Source organism: Heterocephalus glaber, unplaced genomic scaffold, assembly GCF_053883595.1.
Source record: "Heterocephalus glaber isolate CG9 unplaced genomic scaffold, H.glaber_assembly_v1.0 deba00001600, whole genome shotgun sequence".
Classification (NCBI taxonomy): domain Eukaryota; kingdom Metazoa; phylum Chordata; class Mammalia; order Rodentia; family Bathyergidae; genus Heterocephalus; species Heterocephalus glaber.
Window position 1 is genome coordinate 41986310 of NW_028258372.1, and position 19089 is coordinate 42005398.

A 19089-nucleotide genomic window follows, 5' to 3' on the forward strand; every position below is an offset into this window, starting at 1 on the left:
CCCAAAGATGAGTAAACTTCCCATAAGTTGTAGGGAGAAAGAGTATGATATATAGGGCTCTTTAGAATTCATTGGTTTCTAGTGATTTAATGTTTAGATTTGCAGCTGGGAGAGAAAAGACTCACAAGCAGGATTGTCATCAGGGCACCTGTAACTTTTCATCAGTTTTCCAATCCTTATTGTAAGTTTTCTAGACTTGGAGTTGGTACTCAATTTCTTTTGTTTTTACCATTGTGAAAAAAGAACTGAGTTACAACTCCTGGGCTGTCCCGTGGAGTGACTCATGAAGGGGTTTTCCCTGTGTCTCAGAGACGGGGTACTGAGGGTACAATCTAAGAAAATAGAGGAGAGAAAGAGAGCTCCTCCCAGAGCTCACTGCTGCCCTGCGGCTGGGCCACGCTTCACTTAGGGGTAAGGGTGCCTTATGCCATCTCCATAGTTTCCAGCATCTGCTCTCACTTGCTTGTTATTGATTTGAATTCTTCTGCACCACTTGGTAATTTGTGTGTAACTAACATTAAAACCTATTGAGGTGAAATCTCAACAGTAATTGGTTACCACTTCAGCTTCGTGACCTTGACAACCACTTAGATTATCTCAAGCAGGAAAGGGGTGGGCTAGTAGTTCCGGCCTCCGTTTTCTCTCTTCTGAGAAAACACTGACAAGAGATCTTCACCTAGGTTGACTTCACCTAATCTGGCAGCCTTCTTTGCTCCTGCTCTTAGAAGCTTAGAGAGGGTCCAAGCTGAGAAAGTCTGGCTTCTGCAGCTCTCAGATGTCTATGGTGAAGGCAGCCAGACATCAAAGCCGCGAGTGCTCCTGTCTTCCTGGGTACCCAGCCACGTGAGGCAGGGGGTCTGCCACCTCCAGAAGCCAAGTCCACCCCAAACGGTATTCCAGCTGTGGTGTCAAGGGTGGCCTTCCTAAATGGTGCCCTTTTATGCTGGGGTGTAAGGGAGACCTTGTATAGGACTGTTCATGTATTTCACAGGACTTTTTATATATTTCATTGAGGAAAAGTGCACTCAACTCAGTGCGTTTTCACAAAAATGAACCCCCACACCTCTGTGTAACCAGCTGCTGGATAAGGAACAGAACATTTTAGTACCTTAGAAGACGCCCCCCCCCCATGCTCCCTCTAGTCACCCCTAGTCACCCCCTTCTAAGCCTGTAAGAATAGCCACTCTTCTGACTTTTTCACAATGGAAATTAGTTTTGCTTCATCTCATATTTAAGTAGACTCATACACTCCATATTCTTTGGAGTCTTGTTTCTCTCACTTGACAGCACATTTGTGAGTTTATCCACAGTATTGTACATAATTGCAGTTTCTAGGACTTTCTCTTGATCTTTATAACTTTGTTTCAGTTAGATTATAGCTGATTAGTCTGATGCATAGGATTGCTGAATGGCCAACATTTACTATCCCACAAAGTGAATAATCTCTTTCCTCCCTCCCTTGGGACCCCAGTGTACACAAAGAATTCTAAATAAACAGATTCATTCTGTTTTGGCTGGGTAAGAACCTCTCTGCTTTCTAGTAATAGCCAAAGAAACGTTCTCCATATCCCAATGTTTCAATCTCTTTTGTTTAGAGTGTGTTGTACATGATAAATTAGAATTCCACTGGTTAGACTATACTGGTCAGATAAGCAACCTCGGGATGCTGCTAGCCACTCTATCAGATTTCTGTTGTTGTTTGTTTTGGTTAGGTTTGGTTTTTGGTTTTTTGAAACAGGGCCTCCCATGTAGTGTAGGCTGGCCTCAAACTCCTGGTGATCCTCCTGCCTCAGCCTTCAGGTGCTGGGATTACAGGTGTGTGCCCCTACACCCAGCACCCTACCAGCTATTTGAAGTTTCTTGGGGGCTCGCTTTGTATATCAAAGCAAAGGCCTTCTCCAAGTGGCCTATCCTATTGGGCCCAGCTCTTTTAGCTCTGAGACCATGGGCACTGACTTCTTTGTGTGTCTCGGTTCCCTAAACTGTGATCTCCATGATGCCTTGTAAATACAGTATAGTACAGGTCTATGATGACCACCGTATACTAGGGGCTTCTTCTAGGTGTTGTGTAAACTTTGTTAAATTTTGGTGGATAAATTGCCTAGTCCTGAAGATAAGGACAAACAAGAGTGAGATGCGGTGTGGAGAGGACTTGTTTAAGCGATTGAAGACTGTGTTTCTTGAGGAATGAAGAGTCTCTCAGGTGCTATTATCTGTGATGATCAGCAGGCATGAGATGCCAAACTGAGTCCCAATGTATGAACTACACGTCTTTTCTTTTACTAGTAGATTTGATTCTAGCAGCAAAAGGAAAATCCATTTCTTTTCAGACAGAAGCTTCAGAAAAGATAGCTTTATTTCTGTCTTAACTGTGGACAGCTGTGCTTTATGTTAATTTTAATCTACAAAATTCACTGGTAGAGTTATGATGACAATAAGCCAGCATTTTTGAATACTTATGCGCCAGGTATTGTATTAAGTACTTGATATGCATTATCTCCTTTAATCCTTCCAATAATTCTGTAAGTTCATTACTATCTTTATCTCTTTTTTGCAAGGAGGGAACTGAGGTGGAAAGAGATTAGGCAGAAATCCGGTAGGGCTAGTGTTTAAATCGAGTCATCTGGCTCTAGCACCATGATCCCATCCTCAGCCTCTATCAGGGCATTGTCAGTGTGCAGTGAAGAGGCTATCCCAGGTTGTCTTACGCTTTGCCACTGAATCCAGATATTTCACTGAGTTATAGAATTAACCTAACCTTTTCTTTTGCCCCTGACTTCAAAAGTTGTGGAAGTGCTAAACATCAGCGTTGGATTGCTCTCTTACCTGGTGCTGAGCAATCAGCTGGGAGTTGGCTTGAAATAGGCAGCATATTTTTCTCCCCAGGGTCAGAATCTCTAGTAAGAGGGAAACAAAGACTCATTAAATGTGAGAACTGGCCAAAAATCTGGCTCACAGCTAATTCAGCTCATTTGGGGATGTCAGGGTGGCTGCACAGTCAACCCCTTTGTGCTGCCTAACTCCCTTCAGGGGTGCCCCTGCTGGCCCTCTGGTTTGTGGTTACGCCTGCTGGGACATACTTCACATTTTGCATGAGGCCGCGTTGGAGATTCCTTTAGCTAAATATAACATCTGGAGAAAGTGGCCTCCTGGCCACAGCCTAGATAGAGACAGATCCACTTTGTCTAGGAGTCCAGGGAAAATAGAGCCCATTCGGTGTTCCTACCTTTTCCTTTCATGTAATGAAAGCTCAGTCTGTCTGACCCTGTTGGAACCAAGGTTTGGGCAAATATTATTGCTGCCACCTTCATTTGTTTAATGTGGTGGCTTCAAAAACGGTGACCAAACACTGCCAAGTCTGACTGTCGTATCTGTGTAGTCTCTGTGAGAGGTGTGTTCTGAAAGAATCACACCCCAAATAGAAGTAATTTGCCCCACTTAATAAGGTTAAAGTGAAAACTTGGGTGTGCTGCTTCCCACAGGGGAGGGAACAGTCTTTTCCTCTCTTCCTCCTTTCACTTAGCTGGAACACACTGAAGGTGCATCTGCCTTAAACTCATTGTTTTAGCACTTGACAGCCGCTCACAGTTAAGCTTGGAGGCTGGTCAGTCCAGACAGTCGCAAGGCTCTCAGTTGCATCCTTGCTTTTACAGTACTGCAGTTCACTGTATTCCTGCTTTACCTCAAGCATTAAGTTTCTCTGGCAGAAACTCAGGTTAAAGTGAAAAAGCAAGGCCAGGTTCCCCATAAACCAGTACTGTCAACTTTGCCCATCCACGAAAGTTACTTGGAGAGTTTAAAAAAATCTTTGTGACCTTGAATAAACAAAGATTTCTTAGGATATAAAAAGCATGGATTATAAAAGGGAAAAAAAAGATAATGAGACTTCATCCAATTGGGAACTTTTTCTTGGAAAGACATTAAGAAAATGAAAAACAAGCCATAGACTTCGAGAAAGTATTTGCACTACATATGTCTCCATCCATTTTGTGTTTCTATAACAGAATGGCTGAAACTTATTTATAAAGAATGAAGATTTATATCTTTTTTTTTTCTTTAAGGAAGGAAGGTTTAATTTGGCTCCTGAAGGTTTATTTGTTAACAGTTTTGGCGACTGAGAAGTCCAAGGTCGAGGGGCTCACGTCAGCAAGGGCCTTCTTGCTGGATCATAACACAGTAGAAGGGAGGCAGGGTCCGCAGAGAGAGGGGAGAGACACAGAGAGTCCAGGTGCATGAGCCAAGCTCATCCTTTGATCGGGAGCCATACTGAGCACCTAGACCACGCCCATGGTGGTGGCATTAATCCAGTCACCTAATCACCTCTGAAAGGTCCCCCCTGCCCCCCCCCCCCAACACTGTGTCATTGAGGCCTGAGTTTCCAACACATGAACTTTGGGGCCACATTCAAATAGAGAATAAAGGACTCTTAGAACTCACTAATAGTGTATCATGCTATCCAGATGTTTAAGAATAAGCAAAACAGTTTAGAAAGCATTTCGGTAATAAAGATATGTAAATGGCCAGTGAGCACATGAAAAGATATTCAGTGTCATTAATTATCAGGGCAGTGGGAATTAAAACAATGAGGAAGGCTTGGGGACGCGGCTCAGTGGCAAAGTGCTTGGGTATCATGCGTGAGCCCTGGGTTCTATAACCAGCACCAGGAAAAAATTTTTTTTAAAAAATAAGGCAATAAACCACACATTTGCTAGATGGTAAAATTAAAACTCCTGACAATACCAAGTGTTGGCAAGGATGGGCCAGATGTAGGGGCACACAGCTATAATCCCAGCCAGCTACTCTGGAGGTTGAGGCAGAAGAATCGAAAGTTCAAGGCTGGCCAGCAGTTTACCAAGACCCTGTCAAAAAATAAAATTTTAAGAGGCCTGGGACTATAGCTCAGCACACCTTGGGTTCAATCCCCAGTAACACACACACACACACACACACACACACACACACACGCACGCACAAAATTATTGATGAGAATGTGAGACAGGACAACCAGTTTGGGAAACAGTCAGGGTCTTATGAAGTTAGATATGTACTTACCATCAGACCTAGCAGTTCCAGGTATTTCTAGGCGTTTCCCCAAGAGAAACAAAAGGATATATCTACACAAAGACCTGTACCTGGATATTCAGAATAGCTTTTGTGATAGACAGAAAATGCCTACCCCTCCCAAAAGGTGTCCGTGCTTTAGTCCTTGGAGCCTGAGTGTTACCTTATCCACATGACACCTGCAGGTTCTGGTGATGGGATGTTATGTCTGATTACCCATATGGGCCTAAATGCAGTCACAGTTCCCCTTTGAGGCAGATGACAGATAAAAGGAAGGAAGGCCCCTGGACAGGACCAGAGTTACAGAGAGAAAATGTCTGCCATGGTCTTTGTGTGAGGAAGGAGCCATGCGGCAGGTGTAGGTGCTAGAAAAGGGAAAAATGCTCTTCCCCCAGAGCCTCCTGAGCAGAGGCAGCCCTGCTGGCACCTTGGTTTCTGCCCAGTGAAATTACTTTTGGAGTTCTGACCTCCACAAGTATAAGAGAGCAGATATGCGTTATTTTAAGCCACCAAGTTCACAGTAATTTGTTACAGCTGCCATAGGAAGCTAATACTTTACTCATAATAGCCCAGACTGGAAACAACCCAAATGCCCATCAGCGGATGAATGGAAGAACATATTGTGGTGCATCCGTATATACTACTCAGCAACAAAAAGAGGCAAAATGCTGATAGATATAATGTAAATGAGCTCAAAAAAGCATTATGCTGATAAAAAGGAGCCAAATGGAGCATAAATGAGTACATTCTGTATGTTACCATTTATACAGAACTTTAGAAAAGATAAATAAATCTTTAGTGACAGAAAGCAGATCAGTGCTTGCCTTGGACCCAGGGTAGGGATGGGTGAAGGGTTGACTGCAAAGGGACATAAGGGAACTTAACAGTTTATGACAAAGTTATGTAACCTTGAGGGTGGGTGTGCATTTGTCAAAACTTACTGTACTGTACACTAAAAATGTGTACATTTTATTCTCAGTAAATTATGCTTCAGTAAAGGTGATTTAAAAGATAATAAAAACACTCATACCAGGAACCCACCTCAGAACAGCTGAATCAAAGTCTCAGCAATAAGGCCTGGGGGATTGCTGCGTACAGCCAAGGTTGAGAACCACGCCGCAGATACCCTGCTTTCCGTCTTGGGGCAAGTGAGGGACATAGAGGACCTGTGTGCCATGCTTGCCCCTCCACTGTTGGAGCAGCTTGGCCACTCTCTCTAGGCAACCTATTGTGCCTGGAGGATGACGAAAGGTAGATTTGGTTTCCTTTACACTGAAGGAAGTGGGGAATGCAAGAAGAGTGCTGAGGAAGGGGTTAAAAAGCTCAATTAAGACTTTTCTCCAGAACACTCAGATGTTAAACATTATGCCATTGGTACATCCATCACAGGAGAACTGCTGTGACCAGTCAGATTTCCTTGGCACCAAGGAAATGGGGCTGGCAGTAAAAGAGGGTAAAGGAGATCTTAGACTAAAGGCAGTGTCTGCTGCCTAGCTGTTTATTCCCTTTGGACTGGGATAGGATTGCCTCTGGAGCCTCTGAGTCCAGCTGCTTGGCATATGTTCAGAGAGAGTATGGGGATGCTATAAGGTGTTACTGTCACAAATAGGAAGAGAAAACCCAACCCACAATGCCCGTACGTCTCTGGCAAGTACAGTCAGGCCTCCATATCCACAGGTTCCACATTGTGGATTCAAGCAAGTGCAGATCAAAACTATTTGTAAAAAAATTGCATCTGCGTACTGTACATATTTAGACTGCTTTCTCATCATTATTCTCTAAACAACGAAGCATAACAACTATTTTGTATTAAATTTTTATTTTGTATTATTTTGCACTTATTTTGTATTAGGTAGTATAAGTGATCTAAAGATGATTTAAAGTATACAGGAGGATATGCAAAGGCTGTATGCAAAATGTTGCCATTTCATGTATGGGACTTGAGCACCCTTGGATTTGGGTATCCTCCAGGGTTCGGTAACAATACCCCCACAGATGCCAAGGGTGGACTGTACAACATGGAGAAAGGTTTCCCAAAGGTTTCCCTGTGTTCTGTACCCTTGAGAAAGGTTTAACATGGAGATATCTTTAGGGAGGAGTAGATGAGCAATTTACCTTTCCATTTTTACCCACCTCCCCTACCAAACTCAGTATCTGTCATTGACTGAATTTCCTCCACATTGTAACACGGTAACCAGCAGCATTGTACAGTGCTTTATAGGCAGCTGTTCCAGTTGCCCACTTTATTCTTTTGGTTGCAAAAATCTGTTCTGATTAATTGAGCTCTCTTCTCTCATATCTGATAAAGAGATCGTCTTTGAAGAAAAGAATAGGATGTGAAGCTGAGCTTATTTCAGTAGGGGATGGAAGACTGCCAGCTACTTCAAAGCTACCTCTACTGATAAAGGTGTCAGGTTTGCTGCCAAAGCCAGCACCGAGGGGGTCTCTGCAACCAGTGCTGCTCCTGGTGTTTCAGCTTTGGTTTCTGTGGCACTGTGTCAGAAGTGTCCCTATGTTTTCCCTGGAGGCTTCTCTCTGGATGGTCCAGGCTTTTTTAGGATTTAGGAAGCTGTGACTTCAGAGGAATATGTGCATCAAAGATGTTTGCAGTCTTTTCCATAGGTTTGTTTATGTGCTTGCCTTTTTGGTGGCTTCTTAGGTAGCAGCTGCCTTTTTCTGAAAGAGCTCAAGACACTAGGTTTAAGAACATCCAAAGGTGTAGTGTGGTGGTGCACGCCTGTAATCCCAGCACTCAGGAGGCTGACGCAGGAGGATCATCAAGAGTTTGAGGCCAACCTGGGCTGCACAGTGAGCTCAAGGCCAGCCTGAAATACTTAGTAAGACCCTGTCTCGTACAAAAACAAAAACAAAAAAACAACCAAAGGTATAGTGGTAATTGTTTTTGTAAACCAAAGGATGCTTAAGAAAATCCAAGGAAGAGGAATGAGAGAAGATGAAGGAGGAAGAAGAAACTTACGGTGTTCAGGGAACAAAAGTGTCCAAACGCAGTCTTGTATGTGAATCTTGTATACTACCCTGAATTAGAAGATCCACTCAGTAAGTATGTAGTGAATATTGTAAACACAGCACTAGGCAAGTGCTTAAGTAGAGCTTAAAAATTAAATTGAGCAGTAAGATTTTCCCCTAGGAAGGCTTAGGTTTTTTAATCCACTTAGATCTCCCCAAACTTTCTGTGGGTTGATGATAATGCCTGCTGTGTGTCAGGTGAGGTGGCGGCACATGCCTGTGATCCCAGCTCTTGGAGACTGAGGCAGGAAGAGCACCTCAAGTTTGGAGGCCAGTCTGGGCTACATAGTGAGTTCAAGGCCAGACTGAACTACATAATGAGCCCTGTCTCAAAAAGCAGGAACGAAAAAACCAAATGCCTTCTATAGATAAGACCCAGTGTAGTCGGCCCTAAATGTGTATTTGCTCTATCCCTTTTATATGTTTTGTAAGGTTTTTTTCCCCATAACTTTTTATGGAAGTATTAAATACTTAGTTAAAGCAAACATAATGTAAAGCATGTAGTTTGCTGAATTTTTACAAACCGAAACAACTGTGTAACCAGCATCCAGACAGAGTAAAAGAATGTTACCGGGTCCACAGGGTCGTAGGTGGAACCCTGTGCACTCTTCCACTCTACCCCTCAGGGTAGCTACTTCTGAAACAGCGCAAGCATTTGCCTGTTCAAATTTTTTAAAAATATAAATGGAGGGGCTGGGTATTTAAGTCAGTGGCACCACTCCTGCCTTGCAAATAAATGCAAGGTCCTGAATCTGATCCCCGGTACCACACACACAAAATAAATAAATACTATAAATATAAATGGAATCTTATACTATTCTTTCAACAATTTAAATGTCATTCTTTTGTTTCCTGGCTTTCAGTATTTCATTTTTCCTTATTTATCACATCCACTTATTTTTTATACATACTAAATGTTTATGATATAGAGAACATAGATGAGTTTATCTTCTTGTGAAGAGTGTTTTGTTTTATTTTGTTTTCTAGTAAGCATTTGCTGGTTGATCACTTTGAACTTGTGGGAGATTGGTTTTCTGCTTTGCTACAATGAGTATATTTTGGCTTTACCTTTAGTCCTGGGACATACTCTCATACTGGGGGTGGGGGGGTGAGACAGTGTCTTGCTATGTAGTTCAGGCTGACCTTGAACTCTTGATGGTCCTCCTGCCTCAGCCTCTCCAGTGCTGAGATCACATGCGTGCGCAACCTGTACTCTGTACACTTAAAGCTTGGCTTCTGGGGCTTCCCTGGAAAGCCAGGCATGTTTACAACCCCTTTAACGTGGCAGACCTTTAACTCCAAATTTGGTCTCCCTGCAGTGGCAGGACCTGTGGTGGCCAACTGTCCTGGTTTGTCTGGGGCAAACCTTGCACCTTGAAACTTCCAACTTTATCCATTCCAGTGTTGGTGGCATTTGGGTAGTTTCTAGTTGGAGGCAATTATGAGTAATGCTGCTGTGAACTCTATAGTGGAAGATTATTTTTCTTTCTAATATACAGTTGAAAAACTAAAACGCAAACTCTTTTGTAAGACCAGGAAGGAGAGGGACAAGTTTGAACTCCTGTGTTCTTTCCACAGCTGCACCCTGCGCCTTAGGTTTCAGGATTTACAGGTGATATCTTTAGAAAGTAACTGTTGCCACCTCCTTTGTTGCCCAGTTGTTGGATCTGGTCGAGATCCAGACTTAAGGGGACGTGAATTCAAAACCTGCTTCTCTCACATTCTCTCTCTTCCCATTCCTTTTCTGTCTCCCCTTCCCTCCTTTTCTTCTCCTTCTCCACTTTCATTTTTTCTTCCTCCTGTCTTTGGATCCTCACAAACAACCTTTTAAATTTCTGTATTATGTGTGCATTGTGGAACATTAGAAAGTACAGAAAACATGCCTGATGTGGTAGTGCATGCCTATGATCCCAGCACTTGGGAGGCTGAGGCAGGAGGATTGGTACGTAGCGAAATCAGGTGTTGTGACAGCTCCATCCTTGCTCTTTTGGTTAGGATTGCTTTGACTCTTCCGGATCTTTGTGTTTCCTTGTGAATTTTAGGGTTGTGTTTTCCAGTTTTGTGAAGAATGCCATTGGTGTTTTGATGGGAATTGTATTGACTCTGTAGAGAGCTTTCAGTATCAGCCATTTTTCCATCTTCTGGTGTCTTCAGATCCTTCAGTGTTCTGAAAAAAGCAAAACAAAAACAATTTTCTCTTTTTGGCCATATTAGGACTTGAACCCAAGGCCTTTTCACTGAGCTTTATTTTGGGACAGGGCCTCTAAGTTACTGAATTGTCCGGGCTGGGTTCAAACTTGTGACCCTCCTGCCTCGGCTCCCAGAGTGCTGGGGTTGTAGGTGTGCACTGCATTCAACTGGTGCTCTGAAGTTTTTGTTGTAGAAGTCTTTTAGCTCCTTGGTTAGACTGAACTCTGTGTATTTGATCTTATATGATGCTATTGTGAATGAAATCATTTTCCTGATTTCTGTCTCAGCCAGTCCTTTATTGGTATATAGTGAAGCTATTGATGTTTTTAATGTTGATTTTATATCCTGCTACTTTGCTGAGTTTACTTATCAGCTCTAATAGTCTTTTGGGTCTTCTAAGTATGGGATCATATCATCTGCAAACAAGGATAATTTGACTTCTTCCATTCCTATTTGTATCCATTTTACTTTATTCTCTTGCTAAATTGCTCTAGCTAAAACTTCCAGAACTGTATTGACTAAGAGTGGTGAGAGTAGACATCTTTGGGTTGTTCCCGAAGGTTATATATTTTTTTAATTTAAAATACATAATATAGATAATGTCATGTATTTCATGCCACTTCATATCAGGAAATCGCTAACACCTAGTTAACCACCGTAGTCAGGCTAACATTGACCCTGCCCATACAGCGATGTGAATCTGAATCCTTCACTTTATAGTAACATCTTTTCTCATATGAGGTAGTCTTATACTTGGTGCCGTCACACAAATTCAGTTCATTTGTTCATTTGATAATTCAAACAGCAGTTGATAATTGTAGGTGAGTTACTTTTACATCTCTGTAACACTTGTACTTGACTATAAGATGCCTCTCCGAGAAAAGGAGAGGATTTCTAATGCAGCTCATCAGGCACCATGCAAATAGACAGTAGCTTCTAAAACTCACTACTGATAGGAAGAACTACACTGATGGTGTGCAAGCTGAGTGGTTCCATTTTCATTATAATATTCACAGCAACAATAATAATAATAATAATAATAATTCTAACTAATAGTAAATGAGTCCTGAATATGCCTAGGGACTGTGCCAAGTGCTTTACACGTATGCGGCTTTCAGTATGGCAGCCCTCTAAGATGAGCACGGTTGCTGTCATCCCGTTTGTACTGGGAGATGAGAACGTGGGCAGGGGCGTTAGCAGTTTTCTCTGGGTTCTACAGCTGTTGGGACAATTGGGATCCAAGCCAAGGCCTTGGGCTTCCTTTCCTGGGCCATCTCTTTGCATGCTCTGCGGCCTGGACGTGGAAGGGTGGCGGTGGTATTGGTCAGCTGCAGAGCCAGTGCTCGTGGACGGAAGTAATGGCTCGTGCCTTCTCTAGTCATACTTTTTAATGCTTTTGTCAGGCCAGTATTTCCATTGTGCTAGTCTGATTCTGCTTCTTGCCCAGCTTGTCCAGAGAGAGGTGGCATCTTTGATTTCAGGCTCCCTTCTTGCAGGACTGGTTTCTTTTGAGTCTCCTATTTATCTTTGTCAAGAGAGTTGTCCTTCCAATTTCTCCTTGGCTATCTAAACATAATTTTTATTTAAAATAGAAAACAAACAAATTTTTCTTCTTTTGAGATAGCATTTTCAGTTTTTCCATTTTCATCTTTGCTTACCATACTGGACTTTTCCCGATCTCTTTAGTCTTTCTACTAGATCCTGCCTCTCTTTTTTTAAAGTATGGCCTTGGGGTTGTTTTGCTTTTCTTTTTCTTTTTTCGCTGTGTTCCACACAAATCATTTGGGTCTATGTTCAGTTTTTCCCAGCATTTACTCAAAATGAAACTCTCAGTTTTTGATTATTTTTAATTGTCTGCACTAATTATGGCTTTGAAAGACCAGAGGAACCTAGGAGCATCCTCTTTCCTGATCTCCAACTCCTGGACTCATCCTCTTGGTAAATTAAGCAGGCACCGGTGAGGCCTAGGGTTAGGACTGAATAGTAATGTTTTCCTTTTCTTTTTCCTTTCATTTCTAAGGAAACAAAACACCCATTGCTTTTTATGACCATACAGCATTCTGTCTTCTGTCTGTCCCAGAACTTATTTATCCATTCCTTATGTTCTTTGGTTGTGTTGTCTGTGTCTCCACTGGACCACGTTCTTACACATCCAGAGATAGTCGGAAGTCACCTTGCTATCTTTGTGGGAGTCACTTGTTTCTAGGGTGTGTGGGAAGCCTGTGTGTGCTTTTACTTGGAAATACCCACCCAATTCCATTTAATATAAGGCAAGGAAAGAAGCCCCCCATCTTCTTCCCTTTGTCTTCCTTTTTCATCGTCCTCATTATCTTTGAGCTTAGCTGGGAAACCAGATCTCAAAGCTGTGCCTGCACCTGGGCCCAGGCTGGCTCCACGAAATTCTTTTACCATGTGGGATGTCAGTTTCTTCATCTTTACATTGAAGTCAGTTACTCGTATCCTTACTCTTCCCTCCTAGAATGTTGTAGTGATTGCTAGAACCTGGGAAGAAATCACTCTGAAGAAGGATGTTCTGGTCAGATGGTATCGGGTTGTGTTCCTGTGGAAGAGGTCTTTGCATTTCTAAGGTAATCTTTTCTGGCAGTGTGTTAGCATGTAGGACAGAAAGGAGATACAGAAGAGAAACCGGGAGATCCATTCTCTAGCTTAATTATCTCTTCTCCAAAGCCAAGATAATCCAAGCCTTCTGCCCACATAAGCATCACTTCCTTTCCTGCCTTGCTTCTTCCCATGACCTTGTTTTCCTTTTGGTATTCATTTTGAGGGTAGAGAGTAGTGAAAAGCATCCTCTTTTTGTTACTCTTGGAGTCAATGGCCTTTCTGGGCCTTTGCGTTCTCAGGCAAGGAAAATTGCGTAGCCTACCTGACCCTTCTCTCAGGGCCTCTTTAAAAAACAGCAGCAGCCTCTCTTTATTTAAATCCAGAAGCACAAGTAACCACTACCAGTTCATTCAGTTCAATTTAATAGTGTCATTTGTCTGTAATTGTTCAGTATTCAAGTTGGCACTATCAAAGGTCTGCAGAGCAAGCTTAAAACATGCTTCAAGATCTTAGATTTCTTATATCTCAGTTGAACAAACAGAACATCCAGTGCTGAAGCAGGTTACAACTGAAGGCAGCGATTTAGCAAATGGTGCCAATAATTAGTTTTCTATAGCAGCTTGGAAAAAGGAACAGATTCATGACAAGGGAGTCAGGCAAACTTCATAAGAAGGGAATGAATTGGGCTGTGTTCTTTTTTTTTTTTTTTTTTTTTTTGGTACAGAGGATTGAACTCGGGACCTTGCGCTTGTGCAGCGGCACCACTGAGCTAAATCGCCAGCCATTGGACTGTGTTTTTGTTTTTTTTGGGTTTTTTTGGTGCCAGGGATCAAACTTGGGTCCTTGTGCTTATGCAGCAGGGGGGAAACCACTCAGCTAAATCCCCGGCCCCTTGGGCTGTATTGTTTTGTTTGTTTGTTTTTGGTACAGGGGATCAAACTCATCAAACTCGGGACCTTGTGCTTGCAAAGGAGGCACCGGAACCACTGAGCTAAATCCCTGGCCCTGGGCTGTGTTCTTTTAATTACCTGCTGCTGACACTTGCAGTTATCTGTAGGCTTCTCATCTTATGGAAATATCTTTGAGTGTTCTGGATTATCTGATACCCACTTCCTTTCCTGCTTCTTTGTCCCAATTAGAGATGCCACTCATGAGACCAGCCTGACAGCACAGAGGCTGCATTTTGGTCAGTGGCGGGAGAAACCTGTGGCAAGGGTCTGGGGCCTGAGTGTGAAGGGCTTTGCAAGCTCAGGGGGCATTACGTGTAGGGCTGAAGAAGGCCATTAGCCACGCTGGGTAGGGCAGTGAAATGTTTTGTCATATGTTCCTGTGTCTTGCCAAAGATAATGGGATTTTGAAAGCCATGATTCTGGTGGGATCGGTAGCAGGTGTTCTGTGTGGCTTAGGATGAAAAAAACTCTTTAGGAGCCTGCTACAGTAACTCGGGGATGAGCTGGGCATGGTGGTGTAGGCCTGTAATCCCTACTCTAGGAAGGCTGAGGCAGGAGGATTGCCAGGAGTTCAAGGCCAGCCTGAACTACATGCATAGGCCCTGTCTCAGGAAAACTAAACCAAACCAAACAAACAAAAACAACTCAGGGGGATAATGGGAACTAGTTCTTAGACAATGGCAGTGGGAATTGAAAGAATAGGATTTACTAAAAGACAGAGCAACACATTACAGACAGGACCAAGAGACCTGACACAAAATGGGAAAAAGTAAATGCTAGACTGGAATCAAAATGACTTAGTCATTCGGCAGACACTTAGAATGTGCCTCCCATGTTCTGAGCGCCATGCTACACCCTGGAAAACAGTGATAGCAAAAAAGCCCTTTCTTGCATGGAGCTTATATTCTAGCAGGAGAAACAGAAAATACACAAATCAGTAAACATGATATTTCAGGTCATGATGAAATAAAACGGGGTGCAGAGGATGGGGATCTTAAGAATACTGCTATTTTTTAGGGGCTGGGGATTTAGCTCAGTGGTTTCTCTGCCTGCCTTGCAGGCACAAGGACCCGAGTTCAATCCCTGGTACAAAAAAAAAAAGAATACTGCTATATTTTTTAGAGTGCTGCTACATTGGTAATTGGACTGATTCTTGGAGAAAGTGAGGGATTTTGCTGGTAACTCTTTGAGGAACGTGTTTCAGGGAGAGAAAATAGCATGAGAGAGATGGATGTCGTGTCTTGTGTAGATTAGGCACAAGGAAGAATAGCAGGAGACTGGGTTTAAGGCGGGGACAGGCTGCATCAGGAAGCACCTTGGAGGAGGCTGCTGGGCACTGGAAACAGGAGTAACACAGTCTGACTCCTGTTTAAGTAGGGCTGCCTGGCCTCTGTGTTGAGAGGACTGAGGAGAAGCAAGGTAGAAGCAGGGAGGGAAACCATTAACGAGGCCTCTATAATAGTTCAGGTGAGCGGTGATAGCAGATTGAAGCAGGGTCGTAGCTGTGGAGAGGTTGAGAAGTCAAATTCTGCAATGTTCTTTGAAGACAGACCCAGTAGGATTTGTTTCTGGAATGTGACATAGGAGAAAAAGAGCAGTCAAAGATGGCCTCAAGCATTTTGGCCTTAGCCCTGGAAATTGGAGTTGCCATTTACAAAGGAAAGAATGTGGGAGAGATCCAGTGCTTCTAATCCAGCCCTGTAATTAGTGAGCGACCTGAGAGCCACGGTGAGGTGGCCTGGTGGTAAAGATGGGATCAAACCCACCAGGACTTCAGAAGTCCGTTCAGCACTCTGTTCATAGTGACGCGCTGCATACATGGTGCCATACTTTCTGAGTTCAGTCTTAGACATGGTAAAGGCAGGATTAGTAGGAGAAAGAGCTGGAAGGGAGATTTGAAAATTAGCCACATAAAACATATTGAAGCCAGAAAGCACTCAACTTTCTGTGAAGGCCAGCGGAGGCCTACAGAGAGGACTTTGAAGAGCCAGTAAAGAGGAAAGAAGAACAAATTAAAATGGACAAAAGCCACATGAGAACAACGTAGCTCGTAGACCTTAAGTGAGAAGACTCAGATGAGCGTTGTGAAGAGGTCAGGAGGAGGGGGTCATTAGATTGCATTTTGGAGTCTTGGGAAACCATGGTATCCTCAGCACACTGCCTCTAAATTTTAAAGCACTTTCTTGCGTTGTCAGCTAGTAAGGAATGTAGTAGTGTAAGGATGGAACAGGGAGTTTTCAAGTTTCCTTTCAACTAGCATTATCTTCTTGTGAGTCTTAAGCAAGAATTTGACCTTCCCAAACTTCCATGAACCCATCCATAAACTGAACAAGAAGCATACTCCTTGCCCACTTGGCCTCCTGGAGATCCTTTGATGATAATAATGACAAAGGATGTGACACTGGTTTGCAAGAGAAATGTTATATAAATGGAGATATCCTTTCCTAGGGTGGAGCTATAGCTCAGTGACAGAGTGCTTGCGTAGCATGCACAAAGCTCTGGGTTTCATCCCAGTGCTGTGGGGAGGAAAAAAAAGAAAGAAAAGAAAAGAAAAACAAATCTATAAGACTTTAGGTTTTTAGCTTAAAAGTCATCTTGATAGTCATTAAAAAAAAACTTTATCCATTAAATGCAGAACACATTAACCAATAAAGTAGATAACCTTCTTTAAAACAACATAAATTAGTTTGCTGTCATTTTGATTTAATCTTGCTTTATGACTGTGTCCATTAGACTCATATCAAATCTTGCCTGGGCTTTTAAATTTAATTTTATATCTGCTGTTACCCAGCCACAGAAGAATTCTCTCTGCTCCAAGGGCATCCAGATCTTTCAGGTGTCCACAGGGTCTGCTGTTGGTGCTTCCTAGGAGACTCAGAATGAGTTTTTCCTGCCGAGTTCTGAGCAGTCTGTTTCCAAGCTTTCGGCTGAAGCCCAGTGGAGTTCAATTCTGTCCTTCCAGTCTCCTTCACCTGACAGTGTACAAAGAGTGGGAATGGAAATTAACTGTACCTGAGGCATTATTAAAGTTATCAGAGCACATCCCCTCTTGGCCCAGGAAGATTAAAAGGGTGTTGTAATCAGATCAGATGATTGCTGACACCCTGCCTGGGCTTCCTCCCCAGTTAGATGTAAGGATGTGATCTGAGCTTGTTGCTTCAGGACTGGTACCACACAGCTCGAGGCTATCCTGAGGCTGCCTCATCCTTCCTCAGCCCTGGAGGACAGCCAGGAGCCTGCTCTCTCTGGATGGGGGTCTCTTAGGTGGGAAATCAGCCTTCTCATTTAAGACGAGTGGATCCTGGCTGCCCATTCCTCCTAAGATGCAGCCGGTGTCTGGGTTAGGCCAGGCCTCTGAGGCATACCTCGCTCAAGTTCAACTTGGATGAAATAGGAAATTGAAGTACTGCTCCCTTGGTGATCTGTTCGTCCTAGCAAGCATTCATTCATTAAATGCTTTCCCTGAGCACCACACCGGGCCCAGACACTTCTGCCTGTGCACTGTGGTTATTTGTTAGTTTGGAGGGAAGATGCCTTGACTTGTAGTCTATGAACCAGAAGAAACCTTGGTCTGGGATTCAGCTTTCATACCACCTCACAGAGGGGCCCAGGTCTGTGACCTGTCCAGGACTTGGTTTTCTAGCCTGTAAAATAAGGGTTTGGCTTAATCTTTCTAAGATTTCTTACTGAAATTAAATGAAGGAATTCCCATGAAAATGCACACTGTACAGACTTGGGGTATTGTGAGAGTTTTAAATGTAGACAGTATGTTCAGTCCACACGTAGTTGAGTTCTGATGCTGTGTGGCGTGTTGCAGTATGCCGAACCCATGACAGGGCCCCTGCCCCAAGAGCATGGACGCTAGTAGGAGAAACGGTGGGTGGTGCTAACAGAATGTAACGGGGAGGGAAGCCTGAGGCGAGGGTTACCTTGTGAAGTCCTTTGCATTTCAGAAGAGTGGTGGTGTGGGAGAGGGGAGATGAGCAGCTTCTGCAGAAAACAAAGGGAGACGACCAGGACGGGTGTTCCAGAACTACAAGTGGGGAGGGTGGGGTGGATGGGAATGGGCCCGTGGGCCCAGAGAGGCCGGGGAGGCAGGCAGGGCCTTGTGGGCCCCTTACAGCCTGATCCTCTGTGGCCTCTGTCAGGTTGTTGCTGTTTTAACATCTCATTTTGAAATAATTTCAGACTTAAAGATTGCAGAAATAGTGCAAAAATTCCTTTGTACCCTTAACCCAAATTCTCCAAATGTTAAATCCCACGTGGTGCAAGGATCAGAATCAGGAAACTGACAGGATACGTGCTGTTCATCTGCCCATCCCATTCGGATGGCACTCATGTCCGATTTCTGGCTCAGGGTCTAGCCAGAGTCACACATGCTGTTGAGATGATCTATCTCCTCAGTCTCCTCTGCTCTGTGGCCGGTCCTCTGTCGGCCTTTGTCATTCATGGGCTTCACGTGTTTAAAGAGTACTGGCCAGTTGTTTCGTAGACTATCTTGCAGTTCTGGTTTATCTGATGTCTCCTTCTGATAGGTTCAGGTTAAGCAGTTTTGGCAGAAATGCCACGGAGGTGATGTATTCTCAGTTCCTTACAGCAGGAGGCACTTGCTGTAGATTTGTCCCATTTCTGGCCATGACCATTTTGATTACTGGGGGCGGGTGGGTGTCTCCCAGGTTTCTGTACTACAGAGTTAACTACTTTTCCCTTTGCACTTTAGTCAGTCTTGTGAGGAGACCTTGAGACTCCGTTAATATCCTACTTCTCCTCATCCTTTGCCCACCAATTTTTAGCATCTAAAGATGGTTCTTTACTGACACTCTAGGAATGGGTGATGGTTTTACCATGACAGTGCCATGGATAGGTTTGCCTTTTAGAAAGCATACTCTGGGATGTTTAGATATGGACATTATAAAATGAGAGCAGTTAGAAAGCTGCTGCCTTCTGGAGTTCATTTAAAGGATGATGATGATGGGGTCCTGAGCAAGACTGTGAGACAAGAGAAGATGGAGAGAGACATCCCAGCTGTATTTGAAATCAGAAGGAGCAAGGCATACATTTGTGTTGTCCACAAATGCTGGGAAAATCTGAGACAGGAAGAAAAAGCACATTATTTCTAGGTTATCAAATATATATATATACGTAATATCTGGATTACTTTTCTAAGAACCACAGCAGCTGCCTTTATGAAACATATGGTAAGTTGGGAGTGGTGGCACAGGCCTATAATCTCAGGACTGGGGAGGCTGAGGCAGGAGGATCCCCGAGAGTTCAAGGCCAGCCTGGGCTACATAGTGAG

At 43.5% G+C, this 19089-nt stretch overlaps 1 protein-coding gene across 8 annotated transcripts in view; it reads left to right on the plus strand.

Annotated features, from left to right (window-relative positions):
• The window catches only part of Srgap2 (SLIT-ROBO Rho GTPase activating protein 2), a 231582-nt gene that overhangs the window by 123030 nt on the left and 89463 nt on the right, over nt 1-19089 (plus strand). The window lies entirely within an intron of this gene.